At 39.9% G+C, this 14,138-nt stretch overlaps 1 protein-coding gene and 1 pseudogene across 7 annotated transcripts in view; one reads left to right on the top strand and one right to left on the bottom strand.

The window, feature by feature from the left end:
• Nucleotides 1–14,138, top strand: part of Rgs7 (regulator of G protein signaling 7) — a 390,273-nt gene that overhangs the window by 250,189 nt on the left and 125,946 nt on the right. The window lies entirely within an intron of this gene.
• On the bottom strand, nucleotides 4,215–4,701 carry LOC128110024 (60S ribosomal protein L19-like; annotated as a pseudogene).

Here is a 14,138-nt window from a genome sequence, read left to right as displayed (position 1 = left end):
GATGAATATAGATATGCTTCTAAGTTAGAAGCAAGCTTAGAAAACATCCAACATTGGTGATCTATTCTCTCCCGATCCATTCCACCTCAATCATGACAAAGAAGGCTAGATTCACATTTGGAATTTTATGATGAATATCCCTCAGAGATTTGGCCTGCACCCCCCACTCCCAGCCCTCAGCCTGGCATCTCTTCCTAGGCATGACTTTCTCCTGCATGCCAAACAGGAAAGTGAACATGGGTGTGGATGTTCCAGCCTACATGTCATACATCTACCCCTCACCCTTCACTAATATCTACCCCTTGCCCACCTCTCAAGCCTGATGGGTATGAGTTGAGCACTCTTCTTGAGTTGATAAATGTCAAGACCTTAAAAATCTTTTATCTGAAGATGAGATACAGAATAGGCAAACACAAAGAAGAAGAAGGTCTGTGCTGCAGACCCTTCTTCAAGTTACCCCCAAGGAGAATCAGTCTGTGCTCAGAGCATTGGGACTCCAGGAGTACACAGGTCAGAAAGTGTTGTCCTCCCTACAAGTCACATGACAAGTAATTTTAAATAATGTGATCAGTTCTGAGACAGATGTCTGTGTCATATGAACCTCAAAGGAGTTGGCACAGTTTAGGAAACCAGAGAGAATGTAGAGGGAGTGGCTTTGAGCTTTATCTTCAAGGAGCTCACATTTCAATTTTTTAATTAAAATATTGTGCTGTATTTCTAGTACTAATGAGTTTAACCAATAAATTGCTATTTCTGGAAAATGTTTTTATGATCTCCAAGCCCCCTTTAAAGTCCAAAGCTCCTCAGACATCTTCCTTCAGTGAGTTAAATATTCACTTGGGAGCTCTCACTTGGCCACACCTTTCCTGTCCTGGCATGATTGTTTGTTGTTAAATGAACACACTGAGAATTGTAAAGGGATTGGCAAGATGCTATTATTAAAAATGAAATATTTTAAAAGGGAGATGGAGCTCTTTCTAAACATGGCAACTTCTGCATGATTTGTGTGGATAGCAAAGAAGAAAACTTAAAAGATACTTTCCTTGTTTAATTACAATGCCAGATTAAATGGTATGTTGTTATTAAATGCATGTTGTTATTAAATATCAATTCCAAATGTAAAAAAAAAATTCTGTTCTTCGCACAACTGCATGAAATTTCTGAAGGAACTTTAGTATGTCCCTGTTTTGGAATATATGTTTAACTATTAAAGATGTGTTGCATTTGTTTAAAAAAAAAGATACTTTCCAATGGCCACTAAGAGTGAAAGAAACTAGCATGTCAGCGGTGTGCCAATGATCAACAGACACTCCGTCAAAAGCAGTCTTGTCAGCATGATGTGTGCTATGCATTTTTTAAATGACAGTATTACTAGTAGCATTTGATTTTTTAAAGGACAGTTTACAGAATGATGATGTAAGATAGCTTAAATTATCCCATTAGAACAACTCGAGGATATAGCTTGGTGAGTTGTAAGTATCCAAAGGCCTGATTCTGAGCCTGGGTTGACTCTAAGCTGTCTGGAGTGGGTGCTTAGCAGCTGTGTGGCAGGCACAGTTACTGAGAAAATTCTCAAGAACTGTTGAGATAAATGAAATTAAACTGTAGATTTGAGGATTTTTCTTTTATAGGCACAAAACTGACAAAGACAAAGAAAAGGTTTATTCGTATGGACTGTGGAGGTCAAATGAAAAATTCAGGAGAAGAAAGATGGTAGATCCATGAAGTCCTGGGGATTTAAATGTGAAAAGACATCTAGACTCTGATATTTTCCCAGGCCACGTTCAGCCAAATGTAGTCAAAGAGCCTATGGAAGGAACCTACATGGGAAAGGCTGGTTTAAGAATATGCTCTGGAAGTACAAATCCTTCAGATCAGGAGAAAGTTTTTAGATGTGTGCTTGACAACTTGAAGGAATTTAATAGCATCTACAGCCTATCATCTAATATTCTTAATGTGGAGATGGAAGATGGATGAGACTGTGGTACAGGTGATAGGATGTAAAGGGAGCCAGCTATACATTGGGAAGACATAGTAATTACTGTTGCATAAATGAAAAGCTCCAGAAACTCCAAGAAAAGAATCAGGTGACAGAGCTATCAGTGTCTTAGTTATGTTATATTGCTGTGAAGAGATACCATGGCCAAGGCATCTCATGTAGAAGTAAGGCTTTAACTGGGACATTGTTCACAGTTTTAGAGGATAAGTCTTATCATCATGGCGGGAAGTAGACTGGCATGGTGCTGGTAGTAACGTAGACCTTTACATCCAGATCTGTAGGCAGGAGGCAGAGAGAGAGAGAGAGAGAGAGAGAGAGAGAGAGAGAGAGAGAGAGAGAGAGAGAGAAACTCAGCCTGCCATGGGCTTTTGAAGCCTGAAAGCCCATCCCCAGTGACACACTTCCTTCAACAAGGCCATGCCTCCTAATTCTTCCAATTTTTCTCAAGCTGTTCCAGTCCCTGGTGACTAAGCATTCAAATATATGAGCTTGTGGGAACCATTCTCATTCAGATCACTACAGTCAGTGATGGGGAAAGGACAACTGAGAAAATCAGCCAGAACTGAGGGGAAAGGAGAGATTAAAAAGATTTCTTCAGTAATCATTAGCATCTAAGTATTTGTTGCTCATCATAAAAATACTGTCATTTCTTTATGTATATTAATTTCTCAGAGAAGATGGTAAATTTGAGTCAACAAATGAATGTCAAGCACATGGATTATTGCTAAACCTCAAAATCATATTAGAACGAAGTAACAAAAATTTTAAATAAATTTGGATCCAAAATTGAAGATACATATGAGTTCATCTGGTCCAGACAAATCTATCACAAAAAAACCCACATGCCAAGACTGAATAACAACTGAAATGGAATGATCTGTAAATATCCTCACAGGTATACATGCAAAAGAATATAATGTAAGGTTATACCCTTTTCCTTGGCAGTCTATATTCCATACAACAGGTAAATATATTTGCAAAATTAGACACAAGATGAATCTGGTAGTATAAGCTACTGGGGAGGCTGAGAAGGACCATGCGTTCAGGGCCAGCTTTGGAAACTAATGTGAGATCCTATTTCAAAATTTAAAGTTTAAAAAAGGAGCTGGGCTATATCTCAGTGGGAAAATGCTTTCCTACCATATATGAGGCTCTCTGTTCAATCACTAGCACCCCCCAAAATTAATTATTTTTTTAAAAAAGTCAAATAAATCATATAATCAATTTCTCCACAGCTACCATCATGCGTCTTTTGTGGTTTCTGCCTGGTTAGCATCAAAGGGGAGAGGGTCAAGAACATGGGGTCCCCTGTGAAGGGGATTTTCCTGTTTTGCCCTGTAGAGCAGCAGCACATGTCATTCCACTGAGTCTCAAGGCTCAGAATTCAGTTATTTCATACAACTTGACCACAAAGCCTTGTGAGAAACCTTGTCTCACTGCAGACCAAGGAAAAAGATGAAATGAGTCTTGTGATCAGCTAACTAGTCTGTTTCGTAGTCTACATACTGGTTCCCAAACATCTGCTTCCTTTCCCTTCTCACATGTAGAACACACTTATAACCCACACACAGGCCAAAGATAACCCCAAAACTCATTCTGCCACTGTGTCTAAATCAAAGAGTAGGGTCTCTCCAGTGACATACAGCCATGTGTCAGAACTAGATAAGGCTCCTTGTGGGCTGTCAAACTATGAGCAGAAAGGAAAGCTTTTCATTCTTTATGAACCCTCTGCCTCATCTCCACTGTTCAACACAGAGAAATGGTAAACACACTGCTAAGTTCCACTAGGCGAGGTGCAGAGGGGGCAGATGGCATTCCCCAGGCCATGGCAACTGGATTCTTACTGAGCATGTATTGTGCATGTTTCAACCTTAGCACTAGAGCCATCTGGTTGATTAGATGGTAACCTCTGGATATATTCCTTTCCCTATTCATTCTCTGTGGTCTTATCAGTTCATGTTTAGTAATTCCCACCTTAAAGGCCTGTCAGACTTTCTTTTTTTTTTTTTAATAGATAAAAGGCTTGTTTTATTTTAATGACTGATCCATGTGAAGCCATAGCCAGGCCGCTATGTACAGACATGAAGAAAGCTTTATTTTAGATCGTGTACTAAGACTGTTTAGAATTTCATCTACATTATTTCTTGGTCTCTTCCTCCTTGGACAGAGTCTTGGTGATCTACTTCTTGGTTTTCATGCTTCCTTGGTCTTAGACCTATTGAGCCTCAGTCTGGCCAGCCAGGAGCTTCTTGCAGGCCTTGTCTGCCTTCAGCTTGCAGATGTGCTCCATGAGAATCTGCCTGTTTTTGGAGACGTTCCCCTTGACCTTCAGGTACAGGCTATGATACGTATGGTGGACACTTTTTTTAGATTCATGGTATCTCCTGAGAAGTTGGTGCAGGATCCGCATCCTGATCATCCAGGTCACCTTCTCGGGTATTCAAGTACTGGCAAACCCCTTCTGCTTCCCTATACCCATATGTCTGCCCTTCCATTGGGCCAAAGTGATTTTTCCAGCATCAAGCCCAGAAATGGACAGTCACAGGCTTCTGGACAATCATCCTATCTTTGATCAGCTTCTGGATCTGCTGATGGGAGTTGGCATTGATGATTTCATTGGTTTCACTGAGGTCCAACCAGACCTTCTTATCACAGTGGAAGACACTAAAGGCACGCCTCTTCTGTAGGCTCAAGGCTGCCATGGATCACTTCTTCCTCCTTTAATTTTGGAGTTCTAAATGTTTTCTGGGAGTCCAACCTGGCAATTAATTTTAAATTTTAGGGTTTGACAAGTGTAGCAGAATGTGCTTATATGCTGAATTTCTTATTTCTTAGTGACTGAGGAAGGAGGATCATTTGAGCCCAAGGAGTAGAAGGCTATCCTGAACAACATAATGAGCCCTTGTCTCTTAAAAAAATAAAATGTGGGATCAAGGGTGGAGGTGATGATAAAGATGGTGGTGGTAGCGACAGAGGTGGAGGTGATGATAAGTGTGGTGATGGTGATACTGAGGATGGGATGGTGATATGACAATGATGATGGAAATGATGATCATGATGGGGATGGAGGTGGTGATAATGAATGGTGGTGGTGATGAGGGTGGAGACGGTAATAATGATGGTAGTGATGGTGGTGATTAGGGTAGAGGTGGTGGTAACCATGGTGGTGGTAGTGATAGGTGTGGTGATAGTGGTTATAGTGGTATTGGTGATTACCTGAGTTAATTGGTGGCATTACTATTTTAAAACACCTTTCACATTCTCAATCACTAAGAAATGTCAAGAAAAAAAATCAGACTGCACAATTAATTTGAGCATATTTTAAGATATACTTCCCAGGTCTGAATATTATCATAAGTATCCCAATAAGAAATCTTCCATTTTCTGGGGCTGAGGAAATGACTCCAGGTTTAAAGTGATTGTTGTGCAAGCAAGAAGACCAGAGTTTGATCACAAGAACCCACATAGATGCCAGGGGGTATGGCTTTCTGCCTGTAATTCTAGCCCCAGAAAGTAGTGCTGGGGATCCCATTCTAATCTGATCTCCCTGAGAGGCATGTTTGAAATTGTGTAGGCACACATGCACATGTGTGAACGTGCATGCATGTGTGAGCAGGCATGAGTTTCAGGTTGGAATTCTTGCTCAGTTGTTCTTCTACCTTATCTTTTGAGACTGAGTTTCTCATTCATAACCAGGGCTCAATAGCATGGCTACTACTCAGTCCGTCTAGGGATCTCCAGTCTCTACCCTTTGAAGCTATAATTACACACTGGCTGTTACTGTATCTAATATTTAATCAGATTCTGTGGCTCCAAGCTCCAACCCTCTTGGTTAGATAGCCACTACTTTAACTGCTAAGCTACCTCCCCAGCCCATCCTTCTCTCATACTTTAATGTACCATCTAGCCCGAAAGCTCAGGAGTGAATTCAAACATCTCCTCTGAACCACTTTTCCTTGCTCACAGTGTGAATGCACACTGTCACTTACTGTAGCCCTGTATTCTGCTACCTAACAGGGATATTAGGCCCCCTGATGCCAGTCATTCACCAGAAACAGACAAAGCCTTTCCTTGGGATATCCTGATACCCAGGCCCCTCTAATTCCTTGTATTAAAAAAAATGAGCAACTTCTACAGTCCAACCTCAGTGGTACTTTCTCTCTTGAGGGAAAGTCCACTCTGCCATGATTCCCTACTCATTTTAGGCACAAGAAGAGCTTGTGGCTTAAAGGAAAGATGGAGATAGACACCCTAAGATCTTAAATGAATGTAATTCCTGCCTATTAAACCATATTCTACTAGTAATAGGAGCTGAGCATCATTGTCCTGGGCTTAGTTATTTATTTGGTCTATTTAAACATATGCACATTGGCTGCCTCATTTCTCCATATGGCTTCAATGAATATGGAGAATTTGAGGACATCGGAACCTCCTTAGGCCCTCCACACATGACACAGTATCAGTCATCTACAAACAAGTGCTAATTATAAAACTACTTGTCATCTGTTATGTACCCAACATAGTTTTACAGTAAAAAGCATAATCTTATTTAGCATTTAAAAAATAATCTGGGTTTCCCTTGGAAGGTATGTATGTAATTGTCTCTTGACTCTGTCATCAGATGCATCTCCTCACCTCTAATTCACAGGTGGAAAAATGGTGTCGGGGCCTCCTGTTCCATCCATCCTCCTATTCTTCTTGGTTTATTCAACTTTGGGGTCCTGAGGAGATTGTTCTGCCTCCCCTGCTCTGTGAGGCTTGATAGTTCTCTGGCAACATTACTAGAAGTTCTGGAAAGGTCTGGGCATGCCTGTTCACATTCAGAGAGGAACTTGGCATTTCAAAGTCATCTGGGAAAGAGGAACTTGGAGATGGAGAGTATTTTTCAGAAATGTGAAAGAACATTTCAAAATTACTAAGATTGTAGTTCAAAGTAATAGCACAAATATCTCTGTTTACCTTAATTTTTTTCTTGTGTCCCTTGTCTTTCTCTTTCCCTAAAGAGTGTAATGATGCATTCCTGTTTGCTCATAAACACCAGATGTGTGGTGAAGTAGGTCATGAGTGTGTCAGTGGATATCTTGGGATAAGTCTCTAAAGTGCTTCTTCATGAAGACACTTCCCTGATCAAATCTCTGTGGGTGTGCTCTGCTGTGTCTTCTCTTCAGATCACAATATACATTATCATTTTTAACCTTTGAGAAGTCCTGTGGTGGTGGTGCATACCTGTAATCTGAGGATTAGGAAACTGAGACAAGAGGATTGCTAGTCTGAGCCAAGCTTCTACTGCAGAGTGAGGCTTTGTCTCAATAATAATAATAATAATAATAATAATAATAATAATAATAATAATAAATGTTAAAGATTTTTAAACCAGTAACGCTGAGCATATTTGGCAATAAACTTCTGTCCTTTCCTTCATAGGCAATTCCCCTCATACTTAGAAAACACTTTGAAACTGTGTATTCTAAATTAAAATTTCCCAAAGGCTTGGATATGAACAAGTAAGCTTAAGTAATATGAGATGCATGAATCAATATACATCTGTTGACCTTATTTTGACAAAGACATTTTAAAAAACATATAATCTCCTATCACTGTAACCTTCTGAAACAAAGTGCAAAATATCACCAAACAACAATACATTCAAAGGGCAGTAAAGCTAGCATTTGTATTATTCTCGCTTCATTTTGGAACAATGAGCAATCCATCATGAATATGTACACATTCTTTCTATTGCTTCTGGACCCTTCCTTCCCCTTTCATTAATTCTCTATGGGGAATTAATCCTGTTTGGTCCATGGGACATAATTATGGGGAACAGGTTTTCTATGTTCTTTGGTCAAGAGATAGAGTATCATGCAAGCTTCCCAGTTAAGACTTCCATTCCTTGATCATAACTTGGGACTGTCAGCTCTCATCTTTCCTACTATCTATGGGGAATTTGTAAGGAGTGATATGTTGAGTGATTATTTGGGCTAATGTATGGACAGTGGCTCCCCAAGGGAAGTAGACTGTGATCAGTTGGGGGTTTCAGAGAGGAGATGAGAAAGAATCAAGTTTTTAAACTATTTTAGTGCAGAGTCATTTGTTGATGTGAGCCGAAAAAAAAAAAAATGATGGAATAAGGACACTCTAGGTTCTAGGTTTGGGATTGAGTTATGGAATGGGAAGTTAAGCTACCAACATAGATGGGCACATGAGAGTGGATGTGTATGTGTGTGTGTGTATGTGTGTGTGTAGATACTCCTTGATATCAGTGGGCATTGATATCAGAATTCCCCAGGGGTACTTCAGTGATAATTCATTCCCTTATATAAAACTGTAGCATTTGTATATACTTACACTCACCTTTCTGTGTATGACAAAATAGCTCTAAATTACTTTTAATGCTTAATACAGTGTAAGTGCCACGTGAATGGTTATGACACTTTTACCACTTTACACAATAACAGAAAAGTCTACATATTTAGGAAGGAATCAGATTTCTTTTCGAATATTTTATCTCTATTGTCCATTGACTCCAAGCAAGACTCAAGGGTATAGAAGGCTGAATGTGTATATCTGTATATGTTCCCTTCTGTTTGTCCATATATCTATCCATTCATCCATTCATCTCTCATCTATCTGTTTAAGCCCTTATCTACCAGTCAGCACTGTGTCCACCTGCTGTTTCTCAGTAAACTGTTGTTCATTTAAAAGCAACAAGGAAACACTTTCATTTTCACAGTCAATGATCTTGTCATTGTCTTAATAAAACCAGGGCAATTACACCTGGGTTATTCCTTTAAATGAATTACTAAACATTAGTAAGGAAGTGGTAACTTAAAAAAGTACTCTCTATCCTCAGTGTAAGGGTTGAATTAAATAATCATGAGCAAACACAAAAAGCTAGAAAACTGCACCGTGTGCCATTTGAGAAATCCTGCAGGGGAAAACTGCCCAACTGCCATGACTATAATGCAGATATGTATATTTGTGTTTGTCCATTTTACATATTGTGCCAACAGATTACATTTAAAATGGGAAGTAGCACTAAAAAGAAATGTAATAAGCAGAGAAATGAAATATGTTGAGGCTAATGCAGTCTTTTTAGAAGCTAGTATTTATACCAGAGCTGATGAGCATATTTCTGTGCCACTGCTATGAAAATCCAGAGTTTAGGGACAAGCTGTCAGTGAGAGTATGCGATCCCCTTTAGGAGACATTATTCAATTTGCCAGTAAATGGATGAGCGTGCTGGGAAAGTTGACAGTAAATAAGACCCTAAGAAGTAAGGTAATTGAATAATCATGACATTTATTCTTGTTCAGATGTGGTAACATTCATCTTAGGGGCTTGAAATATTAAATTTGTGATTTTTTTCTGTATGTCATTGCTCTCAGAATATTCTGCTCATGTGGCAACTGCAGGCTCTTCAGCACATGTGTGTTAATTCACTCCTATCACACTTGCAGGCTCTTCAGCACATGTGTGTTAATTCACTCCTATCACATTTGCAGGCTCTTCAGCACATGTGTGTTAATTCACTCCTATCACATCTGCAGGCTCTTCAGCACATGTGTGTTAATTCACTCCTATCACATCTGCAGGCTCTTCAGCACATGTGTGTTAATTCACTCCTATCACATCTGCAGGCTCTTCAGCACATGTGTGTTAATTCACTCCTATCGCACATGTGTGTTAATTCACTCCTATCGCACATGTGTGTTAATTCACTCCTATCACATCTGCAGGCTCTTCAGCACATGTGTGTTAATTCACTCCTATCACACTTGAGCTCCCGCCAATTGCATCTTCACCCAGTACCCCAAGCTCCAGCTCAGATTTTTCTTTGAATTAAAAAAAGCTAGAGTGTTTTGGTTATACCTTAAATGAATGAATATAATTACACAAGTCCTTTATTTTAATTCACAGAAGAGCGAGGAAAATAAATATTGGTTTCTGTGCCTGAAGCTAAAAGAAAATTGGAGACAGTATATTTTGCTGGATTGTCACTTTACTCCCACGGTATTTCTGTGTCAGGGAATAGTTTGAATTTTAGCATCCTCAACCTAAAAGCCTCAGGAGGTTGGTCTCTAGAATTCCTCTTCCCTTGTAACTGTTCTCTCTTCCATCTTTTTCTCCATTCCCCCCTCCTAGGACAAATCTCTTACTAAGGGCAGATGAACTGATTTCTTTGTTAGCCTTGGTTAACCCTTTTCCTGGAATGTGCATCCACTTTCTCTCCATTCAACTTCCTAGTTTCTTTACAACGCAGGAACTGAATCTGTCAGGCCTTTCTGGGTGGCCTCGGGTTATCTTTCTTTTCAGTGCTGTACAGCAATTCTCACACTGGTTTAAGAACTGTCTAGTGTAACTATGCTCTGCCTCACAAATCAGACTGAATATTCAAGAGTTAGAAGGCTGGTGATTGGATTGTGTCTGTTGTCTCATTCTTTGCTGTTTCAATCTGTTTTAAATATTTCTACTCCCTCAATTCAGGTTTGGCAGCAAATGCTTTTACCTGCTGAGCCATCTCACTAGCCCCAAAGTAATCTTTTAAAACCTGCAAATTTAAATGTTATACTCTTATATAATATTACCCACTGACTTCCTACACTGAGAATAAAAATGACTTTCTTATTGTGGTCTAAATTGGAGGGTCCCCATTAACTCCTTAATCTTTTCTCTGCCTGCCCCCAGTACACTCTATGTAGACCTCCATTTTTAATTGAAAACCTACTAAATTCATTCTTACTTCAGGATTTACTGACCTTAAGTCCATGGATCCTTCTTGTTAAACCACTGATGAACATCTTACGATCATGCCTAGCCACAACTTCTAAACTCACTCTGCATAGCCCTGTGTATTTTCATCACTGGTCACCCAGTTATCTCTGTCAAAAGACTCTCAATATTCTTCCCACTCTCTAACATCATCTACTGATTTTATATATGCATAGATTAGAAGTGTCTGCTGTAGCTAGAGTTTTCCTGCCTGGCCCACAGTCAGGACAAATCTCTCTCACATGCCAGTCCCACAGCCACTCAGACCCAACCAAGTAAACACTTATTTTGCTTACAAACTGTATGGCCATGGCAGGCTTCTTGCTAACTGTTCTTACAGCTTAAATTAATCCATTTCTATAAATCTATGCCTTGCCACGTGGCTCGTGGCTTACCGGCATCTTCACATGCTGTTTGTCATCGTGGCAGCTGGCAGTGTCTCCCTGACTCAGCCTTCCACTTCCCAGCTTTATTCTCCTCCTTGTCCCACCTATACTTCCTGCCTGGCCAATGGCCAATCAGTGTTTTATTTATTGACCAATCAGAGCAACACATTTGACATACAGACCATCCCACAGCAGTCTGCTCCTGTCTTTAACATAAGTGCTAGCAGAGCATGACCTTGCCTGATTGCTTTATGGTAACATTCCAGTGTTCAGAGTAGTGCCTGACAGACAGAAGGCACTCCATAGAAACTTACTCCTTAGTAGGTCTGTGAAAAACATCTCTCTAGATGTTTTACATTTCTAATGTCAATGCATATTGCTAAGTACTGCCATCATACCACACTCCATTGAAAACCAAGGAGACAAAATATATTTCAAGACTGTGTTGCATGCTGCTCATCCAGAACTGTATTCAACGTCTTAGAAACAGACACTAAAGAAGTAATTGTTCAGTCAAACATTCACAGATTACACTGAGCACTGTGGAGGGTTACAGAGTGCATAATTACAGAGACAGCCCAGCAATGTTTGTTGAAAACTGCCGTGCTTAGTATGGCTGGTTACTATGTACCACTTGCACAGTGGCTGCATAAGGAATGTAAATAATTTAGAATGCATTTCACACGAGACGCGTGTCATCCTAGTATGATTTAGTTTGAGCACCAGCCTGCCCTCATTTCCAGAAAATTTAATGTTCTATCGATCATATTTCCGATACTGATTTTGTGAATTAGTTGCTTGTTGTTTGAGCACTTAGATTTTAGGTTCCCCTCCAGTGCCTCAGACAGGTAAATGAATTCTTTGGGATTTGCTACAGCAATGGATACTCCCCACCACATTAAGCTTCCTTACTACTGGGATTCTTGGAATCTATTCCAGGACCTCACATATGCTAAGAAAGAGCACTTATCTTTGAATATTACCCCTATAGTCCTGATAGCTATGTTCACATTATCAACTATAATATCTTCCACTAAAGAATGATCTTATAGAATTCTCCACTTTTGTCCATGATTCTTCTCTTTGGATCTCCAGGCATAGGCAGAGGAAAAGGAACTTTCACCTGAGTCATACCCCCAGGCCTGATAGATATGTTCTTGTTGCAAATCATGGTATTGTCCATTCCACACGGGAATTCCCCATTTCTGTGCATACTACATTGAGTCTTTGCTGACTTTCATCAGCATGAACATGGAAAGCTTAGGAGGCATGGTGGCAAAAACCTGTACACCATTCCTAGGTATGATGAAGCAGGAAGACTATGAGTCTGTAAGCAGCCTGGGCTACTGAGTGAGACCAACACGAACCTGGTTCATATCTCAACCCTCTACCGTATGACTTTGGACAAACAAGGGAACCCTGATTCCTTTCCTTTGGTCATGATGATAGCATCTGAAGGATTATTCTGAAGTTAATATGCTGATGACATGCTCTGACCCTCTAATCAATCTTAAACATGTGATAAGCACACAATCAAGCTTGGGTAGCAATGTCCCATTCCTGTCACTATGTCAATGCTCGATTCTACAGAGACCATTACTATGATCATGGCTGTTACTACTAGCCTTTGGCCATCAATGTCTTCTTCAATGCCTTGTACTTGTAATTTCACAAAAGCTACTGTTATCTAAAACTACACATGGAAGAATGTCTTCCAAAACCCTGGCAAAGGCTTAACCTACTATGTCATGGTACTACTGGGATGCAGTAGACCTTTTACGAGTTGGGTCCTGGGATGAAACCCAGGCATTGTGGTTACAAACTTAAAGCAAATAATAACATAGTACCTGGTCCTTCTTGTGTCTGATTTCTTATTGTCATGGAGTGAATAGCTTCCTCCATCATGTGCCCTGACATGGTATACTGACTGCACACCACACGCCCAAGGGCAATGGACCCTACTGACTACCAATTGAAGAACCCCAACTATGAGTCACAATAAACTGTTCCTCCTCTTAAAGTTGTTTATCACCAGTATATTGTTGTCACTGCAGTTTGACTAACACAACTAGTATTCTCAATTACTTGTTTTCTCGTGGTTATATATTACATAATCTAAAATACTTCACTTTCGGAAAATGGAAATTTGCCCTCGCTACCAGGGGTGCCATTTACTCCTTCTGAAGGGATTTTAAGATTTCCTCTTAGCAGAGGCTGAAACCAACTGGCCCCAGAGCAGACTCCAGGGAATCCAATTCCATGAAAGCTACTTCAGCACTTGAAAGTTACTCAAATCAGTAGCTCCCAATAGGAACATTCCAAAATTAAAATGGATAGAAATTTGCATTCTAATTTGCAATCAGCAATCTCTTTGACTGACTCTAGTTCTTGATCAAGGGTTGAGACTATCACATTTCCCTTTCTAATATGGTCACAATACAAAACAGGCCTAAATTGTCCCTTTAAAATTAATAATAAGCATTTCAAATCAGTGAGCTGCAAAGTCTTTCTGAACATCCATCCATGACCCTATCCCATTTCCTTTGTTCTGTCTATACAAATGTTAGTGTCCATGACTAACCTTAGCTTTCTGCCCTCTGATTTTGCTGTCTTTTTAATATATTTAAACCTGTTTAATGACATTTATATTTGATTTGTTTGCCTTTAAAATGGACAATTCTTGTTTCTTTTTTCTGGCAACAGTAACAGAATGAGGAATAGAAAGAATAGAATAGAAAATAGAATACTATTCAGAAATGTCAGTCCTCCTAACCCATAATTCTTCCAACATGTGAGCCTTGTGCAAGCCCTGTGTTTCTATTCAGCCACAGGGAAGCAGTAAATGCAAACCTCTCTCTCATTGTGATTTTTCAAGGCAGCAGGGTTACTAAGGGGTACTGATTGACTCCAACCAGGTCTGGTTGGCATGTGCCATGCCTGTCTTCTTCTCCACAGCCATAGCTTTTGAGGACCTGTTGCTATGA

Source organism: Peromyscus californicus, unplaced genomic scaffold (genome assembly GCF_007827085.1).
Source record: "Peromyscus californicus insignis strain IS unplaced genomic scaffold, ASM782708v3 Scaffold_14__1_contigs__length_90479793_seg_2, whole genome shotgun sequence".
In the NCBI taxonomy this organism is placed as follows: domain Eukaryota; kingdom Metazoa; phylum Chordata; class Mammalia; order Rodentia; family Cricetidae; genus Peromyscus; species Peromyscus californicus.
Note: the sequence above shows the minus strand (reverse complement) of the source record. Positions and strands in the feature narration are given on the sequence as shown.